The sequence below is a fragment of the Homalodisca vitripennis genome, chromosome 3 (assembly GCF_021130785.1).
Source record: "Homalodisca vitripennis isolate AUS2020 chromosome 3, UT_GWSS_2.1, whole genome shotgun sequence".
Classification (NCBI taxonomy): Eukaryota; Metazoa; Arthropoda; class Insecta; order Hemiptera; family Cicadellidae; genus Homalodisca; species Homalodisca vitripennis.
In genome coordinates, this window is record NC_060209.1 from 180,436,591 (window position 1) to 180,449,642 (window position 13,052).

A 13,052-nucleotide genomic window follows, 5' to 3' on the forward strand; every position below is an offset into this window, starting at 1 on the left:
AATTTTTATAGTTCGTACTCATGTAGTTAATTATTATCAATTCATGTTTTATTTTATTAATTAGAGACATTTTATTTTTAATTTACTATAATTAAAGAAAATAAATTGTTTTTTAATACAGTTTTTCATAAAAAATAATTGAAAAAAAAGAAGTAATGTGAAAAGTGATATTTCACTTTCATACTATAGAATGTTCATATTTTACTGCTGAGTTGGTCTAATTATAAGACTTTTTTAAATTCCTTCCAATCTACGTGGAATAATCAGAAATATTTTAAACATTTCCCGTCTTATAGCTTTGGGTTAAAATTTAAAATAAAATAAAAATATTCCAGCCAGCACTCGATTGAACCACCTTAATGAAAATAATCGAATAACTCACGATTTTCGCAAAATTATCGAAACAAGAACGTAATTAGTAATAAAGCAAACTGTGTGAAAGGCTTTGTAACAAAATAATTTCAATTCGGGCGGAATCAGAGACGTGCCACCCTTTACCACGGACCGATGAATATTAATCAGTTTCGCGCTAGAACCGCCGCGCTGCCGCTACAAGGCGCTCGCTACCCTCGCACAACAAGACGTATTCACTGTTCAGTCGACACGCTCCAGCGAGCTCAGACATGGGTAATTAATTGCCGACGAGGGGGAAGTGTGTGGAATAATTTAATTACTGGCTCCCTGTGAAGAAACAAAGTAAAATATTTGATACAGTTCCAAAAGGATTTCTAGTGTCTCCGAGCTAACCCTAATTATGCTACTGCTCTGTAATTTATTATGGGTTAGAGAAACTGCTTTTGTTACGAGTATACAGGGTCTTGCAGTAAATTTTCAAAATGGTTTCAAGAATTTATTTCACCATTTGTATGAAGCTTATGAGCTAGTTCAGATACAAAAGTTCAGATTTATTAGTTTGATAAATATGAAATTCGATTGAATGATGTTATTTATAACACTCAAAGCGTTCCAAACGCCTCCTTAACCTTTAAGATTGATGGAAGTAGTGAGCACACTTCATGGATTTTTAATAACATCACCTGCAATTTTTGTGGGTGAGTTGTCACGCAAATTATCTTTAATAAATCATAGTATTTAATGGTTATTTTGAAATAAATGGCAGTAAACACAAAAAGTAGGCGAAGAACTTGAACGCTAATGTTTTGTCTAACTAAATGACTACTAAAAACAAGTAGTTTCTAGATTCAGTTTACAGATTGTAGACCATGCATAGAGGTTGATTCTAAATAAGTTGATATCTACTTAGCCACAAAACCAAAACCACTCTGAATAATTCGACTTAAATAAAACCAACACTAAAATCAATTAAAAAAAAGTAAGTAATGGCATTAGTTTAATATAGTTTACCTAAACAAATTTAATATTATTACGCGTATGAAAGACTTACTTATTCTACATAAAATTCTTTGCATTAAATTCACTACATAATTAATTCAGGAAATTTTTTAATACTAAAATTATTGCACCTAAAGTATTACCATTTAATTTTAAATCCGTTTCTGGTTTAACACCGTTTATATGTAAAAATAGGATAAACAAATGTAGATAGAGTAGTAGGATTCATCTTATTTGTTTTTTAGGTTAGAAAATTATACAATTTTAGCCTTGGTAATTTCTATTTCCATTAGTTCCACTCTTTCAGCTCGCATTCATGCAAATCTGTCTATAAACAGGATAACTAAACTGTTTAGACCCGATTTTTGTTCCTATGTTTAGTACTATAATTATCGTTAGATTTTTATCATTCTTCTTGTGGCACGTTTCATACAGAGAAAATCAAATCAAATTCTTTATTGTTCATTGACATGAGGCATGCATGGAACATGGTCAGAGATTATAAAACCGATTAATACTAAACAGAATAATACAACATCACACATTTACATAACAGTTAAAAACAGTTTAAAAACATAAAATATTACAACTTAAACTACAAACTATCTTATCTATATCGTCCACTAGGCTGGAGCACCGCTCACCAGTTCGTTAATGGAGTAGAATGCTTGTCTTATTAGGTATTTTTTAAAGTTGTTTTTAGAAGACGTCTCAGTCTCGCACGCTGTGATACTAGAAGGCAAAGCATTAAAGATTTTAGGGCCCATATATGACATTGATTTTTTAAATGTGTTATTATGGTGTTGCGGAATGATTAGAGCATCTCTGTTTCTTGTAGAATACACGTGGTTAAATGATGGGAAGGATTGAAGGTTCTTAAATGTAAATGTGGCAACCGAATAAGTGATGGCAATGTCATTAGGCTTTCCCTAGGGAAAACCTCCCGACAGCTCTCACGATGACCCAGACCACATATCAGTCGAACAGCCCTCTTCTGTAGGATCAACCTACCTGAAGCCGTCCCCCAGTCAATCCATATGTTAAAATGGGCACAAAGTAACCAAAGTACACCAGCCTAACGGTATCTCTAGACAGAAAACTTGTTAGGTACCTTAAAGAGTAAATGATGGCACCAAGTCTTTGACAGACATGACTGATGTGATTTGACCAATCAAATCTGGAATCAATGTGGAGTCCCAGGAAGCAGACCGTTGAAGAATGCTCGATAGGTATATTGTCAAGGAGAGTAACTAACGCACTCTCATTCGTCTAAAGTGGACTATTGAGGTTTTTTTCAGGATTGAGAAATAAATAGTTAGCAGAAAACCAAGAACTAAGACTCTTGAGTGAAAAAGCCAGCTCGGTGGAAAGAGATTGAGCTGTGTCAGCTTGAATAAGTACACTGGTGTCGTCCGCATATTGCACCAAATGGCCCCTCACAGATGAGTTAAGAAAAGATAACTAAAATTTGTTATTAACGCTTTGAGAGGTCCTATCAACGCGTAAAATTACCTCTGTGTAAAACAAAGTTGTATGCCTTAATTTATTATGATTACCACATAAAGGGACCGGGAAGCGTGAAACTACCATATGATCTTGACACTATTACTTCGACGAGCTGGAACCGCGAGAAACAATGAGGGTCGTGGGACGGCAAGGACATCCTCGGCGGGGAGATGGGCGGCTGGAGATGTGGCTTGACCCTGGGCGACCGGTGAACAATGTGCGCAGGCGCAGGATCTGGAGAGGGCTCAATGACGTCACGGTCTACACGAGGGCTGGAGTGAGTCACCAGTGACCTCGGCGCAAACAATTACATCTGGCACCCAGAGGGGAGAGGCTCTCATCCTTGCTCGTACTCACAGAACGATAACTGAGTTGTGTATTGCTTGACAGTTCGAGTGTGCATACATTACCATACTTTAGCGTTACAGAACCCTAAGGGAAAGTGTTGAGAAATTAATAATTTAACGTAACAGACGGTGAATTCGCGCGGCAACTTGTTCACCTGTACTTAAGCGTGCACTTTAGTCGCTGCTGGATGAAACGGTTTTGAAATATTAAGTTACTACATATATCTGGCTTTAAACATTTAAACTTTAAGCATTATATTTGGCTAAATAGCTATTAGTTGTTTACGATGAACTGTTGAAATTGGTGGGATACCCGAAAGTGGTCGATTTGTAATTGTATCGGTAAGTCCTCTGCAACCATTAATTACACAGTCTCCTAGGGGGTTTTTCAAAGAAAATGATAGAATTCATTACATAAATCTGCAGTCAGTTTGAAAAAAAAGGAACCTAATGCAGCCACTGCATGAATATTAGACATTTCTATCAGATCAGTCTTCAAAAAGGTCGCTTACAAAAAGCCAAATCTATAACTCATTTTATTTTCTAGATGTCCTGTGGATAGATAGATAGACTCAATTGTATAAAAAAAGAATTTTATGTCCCTCCGAAAAACAAAGGAGAAATTGTGTCAGCCTCCTCAATTACAGGCTGCAGTGACGCTTAACCAATTTCCATATAATGTGCAAATATATAATTTATATAATGAATATAAATGTGGAAATTTAATTCATTCATGTCTCTTTAAAATAAAGTATCATGCGAAATTTAAAGTTTACAGATGAAACGTTACTCGAGATATACTGCCATATAATATATTCTCACTTTTGTTTATCAAGTTAGGTGTCATAGCAGTGTAGGGAAGGCAATTCAAGGCAAGAGATTGGTAAAATCAAATCTTGCCTCCAATTTTTGTCATTGAATGTTCACTCTAATACTTTTTCTTTTAACTCTGTGCATGCAATCACACTTTTAAATCGCATATGACTATAGCAAGTGTGTTCGTCTATTCATTATTTATTATATTACATTAATGTATTTATTGTAGTAATTTCTCGTTGCCGTCATGACCGTTATTCTTACAACTAATGCAAAAATATTCGCTAACGCTCAGCCAAACTCCATCATCGTAACGCTGCCTACATGAAAATGAAGGTTGGAAAGTCTGCATGGACTTTAAAGTATATATATCAGTTCGTTATCAAGATATCGACTCAACAGATCGATAGAAATGATATTTTTTCCAAGACCTTCTTGTATCATAGACTTTGCTAAAGCTCAGCGAACTTGTGGGAAAAAACTGTATTCATAAGAGATATTATACTAAGATCTTGTGTAATGGATGATCTGAACCTCTGACAAACAACAAATCATCACATTATTTCAGGATAGACTCTGGTGAGTATGAGTTGTAAATGCAAACCCTTGCTGAAATTAGCTTTCGAACACGGTTCTGTAAGGTATTAGGGTGAGACGCTATCCACTCAGGGATAACTTATATTTTAAAATAAATATTTGCAACAATAATATATTACTAAATAAATAAAAAGAATACAGACTCTTTTACTGGTGTTTATTAATTTCCATTGAGTAATTCTCAGTATCACTGTATCTAGTAAACTGTTTGTTTTCCTCCAGTTTCATAATTTCCAAAGGGTAAAGCCTTCAATATCGCTCCAAAATAAGGTGCCTCTCGACCGCCTTCATTAAGCTTCAGAGTGCTGCTTTGCTTCGCAATCTCGCTCCCTTTAATAGCCCTCAATTTACTTAAGCCAAAATTACATCACCACTCTAAACCCCTCGAAGACAGTTCTCATGCTTTGAGAGAGCAGGCTGCAAACTTCAAGCCTCGGTTTTATTAAAATCGTGGCGTTTTATTTTGTCATAAATAACTTTTCTGTGTTATATATTATGTAAAAATGTAATATTTTGAGAATAAACATTCATGTTAAGTTTATCATTAATAATTGATCAATTATTTCTAGTATTTTCTGTAATTTATGTATTTTTAACATTGAATTAACAATTACAAATTAAAATACTGCACGCTACCTATTTCTCATAAATACATAAGTATTAATAAGAAGCCATTCAAACAAGTAATATGTAAAAATGTTTCAACCTTTAGGAAATTGTTATTAAAAATAAATATACCATAAAAATAATTATATATTGGCAATCGATTACATTTACTGTTTTTCAATTTGGCTACATTCCTTAGTCTACTAATAGTGTTCATGAAGCTCTTTAAGGTGCAATATATGAAAATTGGTCATCTATTATTTTTGAATTGAAGAACCTTTAATCTAAATCTATCAGCTTACCTAAGTAAACTAAGCTTAACAAACACTCTATCGGCTTACCTAAGCTTCTTCTCCTAAGAATCTTAGCCAAACAATTTGCCACACATTGAATTGTGATAAAAATCAAACTGATTGCATTGTATTTGATTGATTGAGTGATTGTATTTGTAAAACAATGTCGGAACTATGTTTCTAATATTATTGGTTTGCTATGGTGCGAAGCATGTCTGTAAGACATCAAACATTTTAATTACAAATCTTCTAACTCTTAACACTAGTATTTATTTCGTATTTTTCCTTTTATCAATCCGTACTTACGCGGTTAGAAAAAGGGAAACAAAAATATATAAACTAAAAGATGGATTACATAATTTTCAATGTCAACATCAAATAGTGATAGTCCCGATTACGAAACGAACCTTGTTACGACGTTACCACCTCGTTGGAGGGAGGATATGAGACTGAATTGAAAATATTTTGAATAACATATTGTTCGCGGTAACGTAAAATTGTATCATAATTACATCAATTGGTGCCATATAGGGCACCCAGCTGAAAAAGCTAATTCAACTTTGGTTAACAAAGAATACAGTTTTGAAATATTTTCTTTCATTTTATTGAGAAAACCACGCAAAATTGTATACATTGGTACACAAGTCTGGAAACTCATAAATACTTTTTTATTTTGCAATAAATTCTTATCCTTAATTTATTGCAGTATAGCATTTCTAATTTTTGACTGTAATAAATTGTTAAATCTCAAATTTAATGTAAAGGCAAGATTTTTAATATTTTATTATATTGGGACTAACCGCTAAAATGTATTGGGTATTTGGTATAAAATGTATGTAATCGCTACGCAAGCCTGAAAACTTCCAAATATTTGTCTGTATGTCAATAAATAGTTGAGCCTCATTTATTACAGTATAGCATGTATAACTGTTTTTATTTAATACATAGTTGACTCTTAAGTTTGATATAACAGTGAGTGATATATTGACGCAATAAACACATACCGAGCAACCATACAGTAGTCTGCTACAATAGAGTCGGTAGTAAATTCCATTGAGACTGTAACAAGAGCAGCCCATGTAACACATTTATCTTGTTTTGTTGCAGAGGGGTGACAAGAAACTCCCGCCAAGCCGCGCCGGGCATGAGCTGACAGTTCCTGACCACAACAGCTATTAAACAATGGTCCGCCATCTTCCTTCCGTCTTCTGGCTCGTCCTACTTGGTGAGTAGGAAATAAGACAAAGTTATTTCGGTTGCCTACTGGAAATTCGCAATCCAAGACGAATATTTACATAAGGAATACCTGCTTTAAGAAAATGCTGATTTTATTGATATAAGAAAATTGTTTTCTAAGAAAAATGTATTATACATAAAACATTAGTTTCTGTACATAGCAGTTATGATATTTTTTTAGTCAGCATTATATTTACTAACAGTTACCCGCGGTTTCACAAGCGGTTTTGCACTGTATGGCCACTTTCTGATTCAAGACAATCATATTTCCGACGCCAATGTTGAGTTTAACATGTTGATCAAAAAAATAAATCAAAAAGTGTATATTTTCTACATCGTGATTTACTCCGTTTTTAGTTATTTTGTTCCATAGCTGATTTTGCTTGTTTCCCGATCAAGAAAATATATATCACAAATCAGAGAAGCTTACTTCTTTTGAAAACCTACTAATATGGGTTTTATATCAGTTTCTACATTTACTATATAGTAAAAGTTAAGAAAGTAACTTCGTCTTTTGTATATAATACTTAATATTTCCTAAAGAAATTACAGCTAAAAGTACATTAGCAATAACACTATTTACGTGTTTGTTTCTTTATAAAATGAAAAATATATTTAATTTTTTAGAACATCTAGAGCTGGAGGTGATATATTGGTTCTAAAGTACAGACCAGCGAACACCCATGTAGCATAGTTCTTGTCTACTGCTTCAAAGAGACCATATTATGTTTAGGACATTTACAAAAATAGATGAGTACTTACGTAATAACTGAAATAAAAAAACACGCGATAAAAATTAATAGTTACTCCATAGAGAATGTACACACTATAAATGTAAGAAATAGAATAAAGTGGTTAAATTAATATTCAAGATATAGTTTTTGTGTAAAACAATGTTTTTACAGAACAGTTGATCATATTTGACTAGCTCTTCCAATTGAATAAATTCAATTTCAAATAAAGTCTTGTCGTTCATCCAGCAAATATAATAATAATAATATGAATTCTCAGAACAATTTTGATGTCTGATGAATTTTACTGCAATGAATATTCACGTAATGTAAATGTATCTTAAAATATGACTGTGTACAAAAACGTAATCATGCAAATGTTTTGTATATTAAATTATTTATATTAACATAATTGGTGGCTTATAACGTTTAAGTGCATCTCACATATAACCAGACAGATATGGAAGAAAAGAGTTCAGTGTTGTTTATTGGACACTTTTTCTTACTTATACTCAAAGAACATTTCCACAAAGTTTTGACAGAGAGTTCACAAACAATGGTGTTATAAATTATAGAAGCTCCAAGTTTCTTGTGACTGATAAGGTTGAGATATATGCGCTATTTGTGGCTTTGTTGACAACCAATTGTAACCCCTACTCCCAACCAAGTTTCCTTCTTTGCCAACTTGTTAGCACAATAGTACCTCCGTGGAGTTATTCATATATCCTTTCTCACTATGTTAACGATAGGAATATAAATCCATATATTATGTATTACATGTGTCCCCCCACCAAAGAAATTTAAAAGGTACGGAACCTGGTTTTGTATAATTACCATAGCCACACGCAATCATTACGTCTGACACCTTAGTTCTGGCTCTTCGTGAATATGTAAAGAGTTGATGTTTGTTACATTTCGATTGGCTAAAGATATATGTAATAGAGGGTAGACTTTAATTGGCTTGACAAAAGATTGGCACGGTCCATTTCTTGAGCTGTTGGTTGAGCGTTTTGAGAAGCTGATCACTCGAAGAGATATATATATCGAGAACGAATTGAACTACGGACTTAAAATTGTAAATGAAACTTATTTTTATCTACAAGTCTCCTACATTTTAGCAGATCTTCACAACATCTTGAGATCAAATTGAGCTATAGACATTAAAATTGTGTGAAACTTAATTTCTTTATATGCAAACCGAGTTTAATGGTGCACGTTCGAGCTTGGAGGGAAAATCCTGTTACTCAGCGAACTGGCAAATATTTCTCTTCCGTCTATTTATCTGCCTGTTCGCAGGATGTTTAGACAAAAAATCGAGATATAACTCCTGTAACCCTAGTAATTTTCCAAAGTTAATACAAATAATTATTGTTTGACTGCTCGACTTTTTGGAATTCAGTGGTATTTTTGGTCTCCCAGGCAGTTTTAGAGCTAACCGAAATACTTGTGTAACCACTTGTGCTTTAACCCTCTATTTGATGTTTTAACTGGAACTGGTTTAATTTTTACTCGTATTTAACTAGTCGAATTCAGTGCGTCCGAATCTTCGGAAATTAAATCACTCATCAGAATTCTCATTATTCAAGACAGGAGTACCTCAGGGCTCAGTGCTGGGACCTATTTATTCCTTCTTTATGTAACCAATCTTCCTGATTTCTTTACCAACTAATAATAAGATTTCTCTTACTGTTTCCCTTTTACAGATGATACCTGTTTTATTTTTAATGACTGTAATAATTAATTTCTCTCGCAGTATTTTCTTGAAACTTCCGACCGGATGTTTATTTGGTTAGCTGCAAATAAAACTAAATATCAATCTGTCTAAAACTAAACTCTTACTCCTCAACTACACAAATCGTTTCAAAATAATTTTCTTCTTTATAATAACTCTTTAAAAAGTTCTTGAGGTTTCTTTATCCAAAAGAGTTTGAAGATTAGACCAATGAAAAAGTAGTAGGGAGTTCTACCGATCTTGTGGTACTTTAACATTGGCAAGTTTTTAAGTTTAACACTCCGTGTTATATAATTTTCTAAAAAGAAGTAATTTTGATGTTTTATATCACCCTTGTAAATAACAAATTCAGACAGTCTCTATTAAAGAATTATCTTTTGTATTTTGGTCCAACATTATTTAATTCTCTTCCTTAGTCCATTAGAAATCATAACAGTTAAAAAAAAAAAAAAAAAAAAAAAAAAAAAAACTCATTCTAAGGAACACTTGATCGGAAGAGCTTTCTATAGTCCACGAGAGGCTCTCGGAGAACTCCTGATGTAATGCAGCAGGTGTACAAGCGTTTTCTTAAATTTAGTTTCTTAGAGTAGTCAGTTATTGCATTATTATTGTAATTTTTTTAGCTGTTTCAAAATTTTTTGTTTTATTTATATATATATATATATATAATTATTTTATTTTAGTTTTAAGTTTGTTATTATTAATTTTGAATTTATTTAATGACTGTATTGGCATACTGTTGACATACACAAAAATGTGATGTACAGTTGTGTAAATAAAGATTCAATTCCATTCAATTCGGTTTGGAAGTTCAAAGCTTCCGGACAGGAAATGAAGATTTCTTTATATAATTAATTTCCCGTTTGCTGAGAGATCTCTTGAAATCAAAGTGAGGGGTTGCATCCCGATTTAATTTAAAATACTCAAGAAGAGTACATTTTAATTTGTTTGTTTAATCAGAACAAATTGGGATTAGTTTTATCTCATTTTTATTTTGAACGCAAACAAAAAGCTTTAACTAATATGCCAATAAGGAAACGGCTTGGACAACTCTGGATTTTGTAATTTATGTAACATCCTTTAAATTTAATATGACACTGAATTTTCAAATATATAATTTTGTTATGTATCAGATATACCTTATTGCATTTTACGAATAGAATTAAAGTGTTTAGATTATAGTCGTTAGTTCGGCATTACTAGGTATTATAGATTTAGTAAAAAAACTTTGCATTTGTAACCAAATATAAATAGTACAATTCATAATTAGCTACAGAATTTTACTAATTTATTTGAGATGAATAAAAATTATTGGTACTCTTACAAGTGTCTAAATAGAAAGTGCATTGATCGTAACTAATCGACTTGAGAAAATAATCGATTTGCGTGAGTCAGTCAGTATGCAAATGTCGGAAAGGATAACTTACGCAACGGCCGTCTATTATAACAGCTGGCCCACCGGTTCATAATTAGTGTCCGCTTTGGCGTAATTACGGCTGTAGGTGCAGAAGTGAAATGCCAGTGTCAATGCTACCGCGAAAGTAAGAGTAGATCCAGATCTGATGACCTTAAACTAGAAGAGAACCGGTTCGGGCGTTCACCCTTTACTAGCGGTTCTGCGGAACTGGTTATGCGGCATTCTGGCGGACGCGGGAGGTGTCTAGTAGGCCTTCCATTCATCTGCCGCTCTCCCGCCACTACAGCGATGACGTGGGAGTCACTTTCGTGCCCAGATCGGCGTTAGATAACAGTTTCAACAATAAGGCGTAATCATCCACTACAATTAGGTGAAATGGGCATCACCTCGTTCTCAGAGTGCCACATATAATGATGGGAAACAGAAACTGACTTCGAAACACATTGTTTACACTAATTACCTACACTTTCCTACACTATGAACACATAATACATGTACTCTATAGGCAAATTATTTCGATACATTATTTACACTAATTACCTACACTTTCCTACACTATGAACGCATAAAAGCTTTAAAAAATATGTACTCTATAGGCAAACTGATTTCGAAACACATTGTTTACACTAATTACCTACACTATGAACACATAATACATGTACTCTATAGGCAAATGAATTTCGATACATTATTTACACTAATTACCTACACTTTCCTACACTATGAACACATAATACATGTACTCTATAGGCAAAATGATTTCGATACATTATTTACACTTATTACCTACACTTTCCTACACTATGAACACATAATACATGTACTCTATAGGCAAATGATTTCGATACATTATTTACACTAATTACCTACACTTTCCTACACTATGAACACATAATACATGTACTCTATAGGCAAATGATTTCGATACATTATTTACACTTATTACCTACACTTTCCTACACTATGAACGCATAAAAGCTTTAAAAAATATGTACTCTATAGGCAACTGACGTCAAAACACATTGTGTACACTAATTACCTTCATTTCTCTACACTATTAACGCATAAAGGATGTATAATACATGTACTCTATAAGCAAACTGATTTCGAAACACATTGTTTACACTAATTACCTACACTTTCCTACACTATGAACACATAATACATGTACTCTATAGCAAATGATTTCGATACATTGTTTACACTAATTACCTACACTTTCCTACACTATGAACACATAATACATGTACTCTATAAGCAAACTGATTTCGATACATTATTTACACTTATTACCTACACTTTCCTACACTATGAACACATAATACATGTACTCTATAAGCAAATGATTTCGATACATTGTGTACACTAATTACCTACACTTTCCTACACTATGAACACATAATACATGTACTCTATAGGCAAATGATTTCGATACATTATTTACACTTATTACCTACACTTTCCTACACTATGAACGCATAAAAGCTTTAAAAAATATGTACTCTATAGGCAACTGACGTCAAAACACATTGTGTACACTAATTACCTTCATTTCTCTACACTATTAACGCATAAAGGATTTATAATACATGTACTCTATAAGCAACTGACTTCGAAACACATTGTGTACACTAACTATCTACACTTCTCTACACTATGAACGAATAAAAGATTTATAATACATGTACTTTATAAGTAACTGACTTTGAAACAAATTGATTACACTAGTTATCTTCATCTTCCTACACTATGAACGCATAAAGGATTTATAATACATGTACTCTATAAGCAACTGATTTCGAAATACATTCGTTACACTAACTATTTAGACTTTCCTACACTATAAATACATTAAGGCTTTAATGCTTGTACTCTATAAGCACGAGTTTAGTATAAAACTACTTTAAAATACTTTGGAAAAAAGTTTATTGTACACTTAATTGTATGTAACTGGTCGAATGGTAACGGCGTAACTGTAAATACCATTGGGATAATTAAGAGATAATGAGAAAAAGGACCGAACGCAGATTTCTCGCGTTTTTTCAATTTTTTATAATATGTAGTGTTCTGTAGATCAGAGCAAGTTTATAAATCTTGTGCTGCAGTTAATAACGCCGCGGTCAACGAAAGCTGCTGTTTAGCATTGACCTTGGCATTGGGAATCTTCCACTGAACTCGGTTTCTAGAAGAGTCTACCAATTATGCTATAGAAGTTATCAAAACCAGAAACGTAATAAAAACTACTTTATTTCTAAGAGTTTCGTTGAACATTTAGTATTGTAGAGTATTTGGTTTCCGGAAATTTGTTGAGTCTTCGTTATTTGTAAATGGAAGATGTTTAGTCACCAGTGAACTTTGAAAACCACTGTCCCTCTTACATTTCTGTCCCCAAAAAGCCATGAAACTCCTTCAATGGTT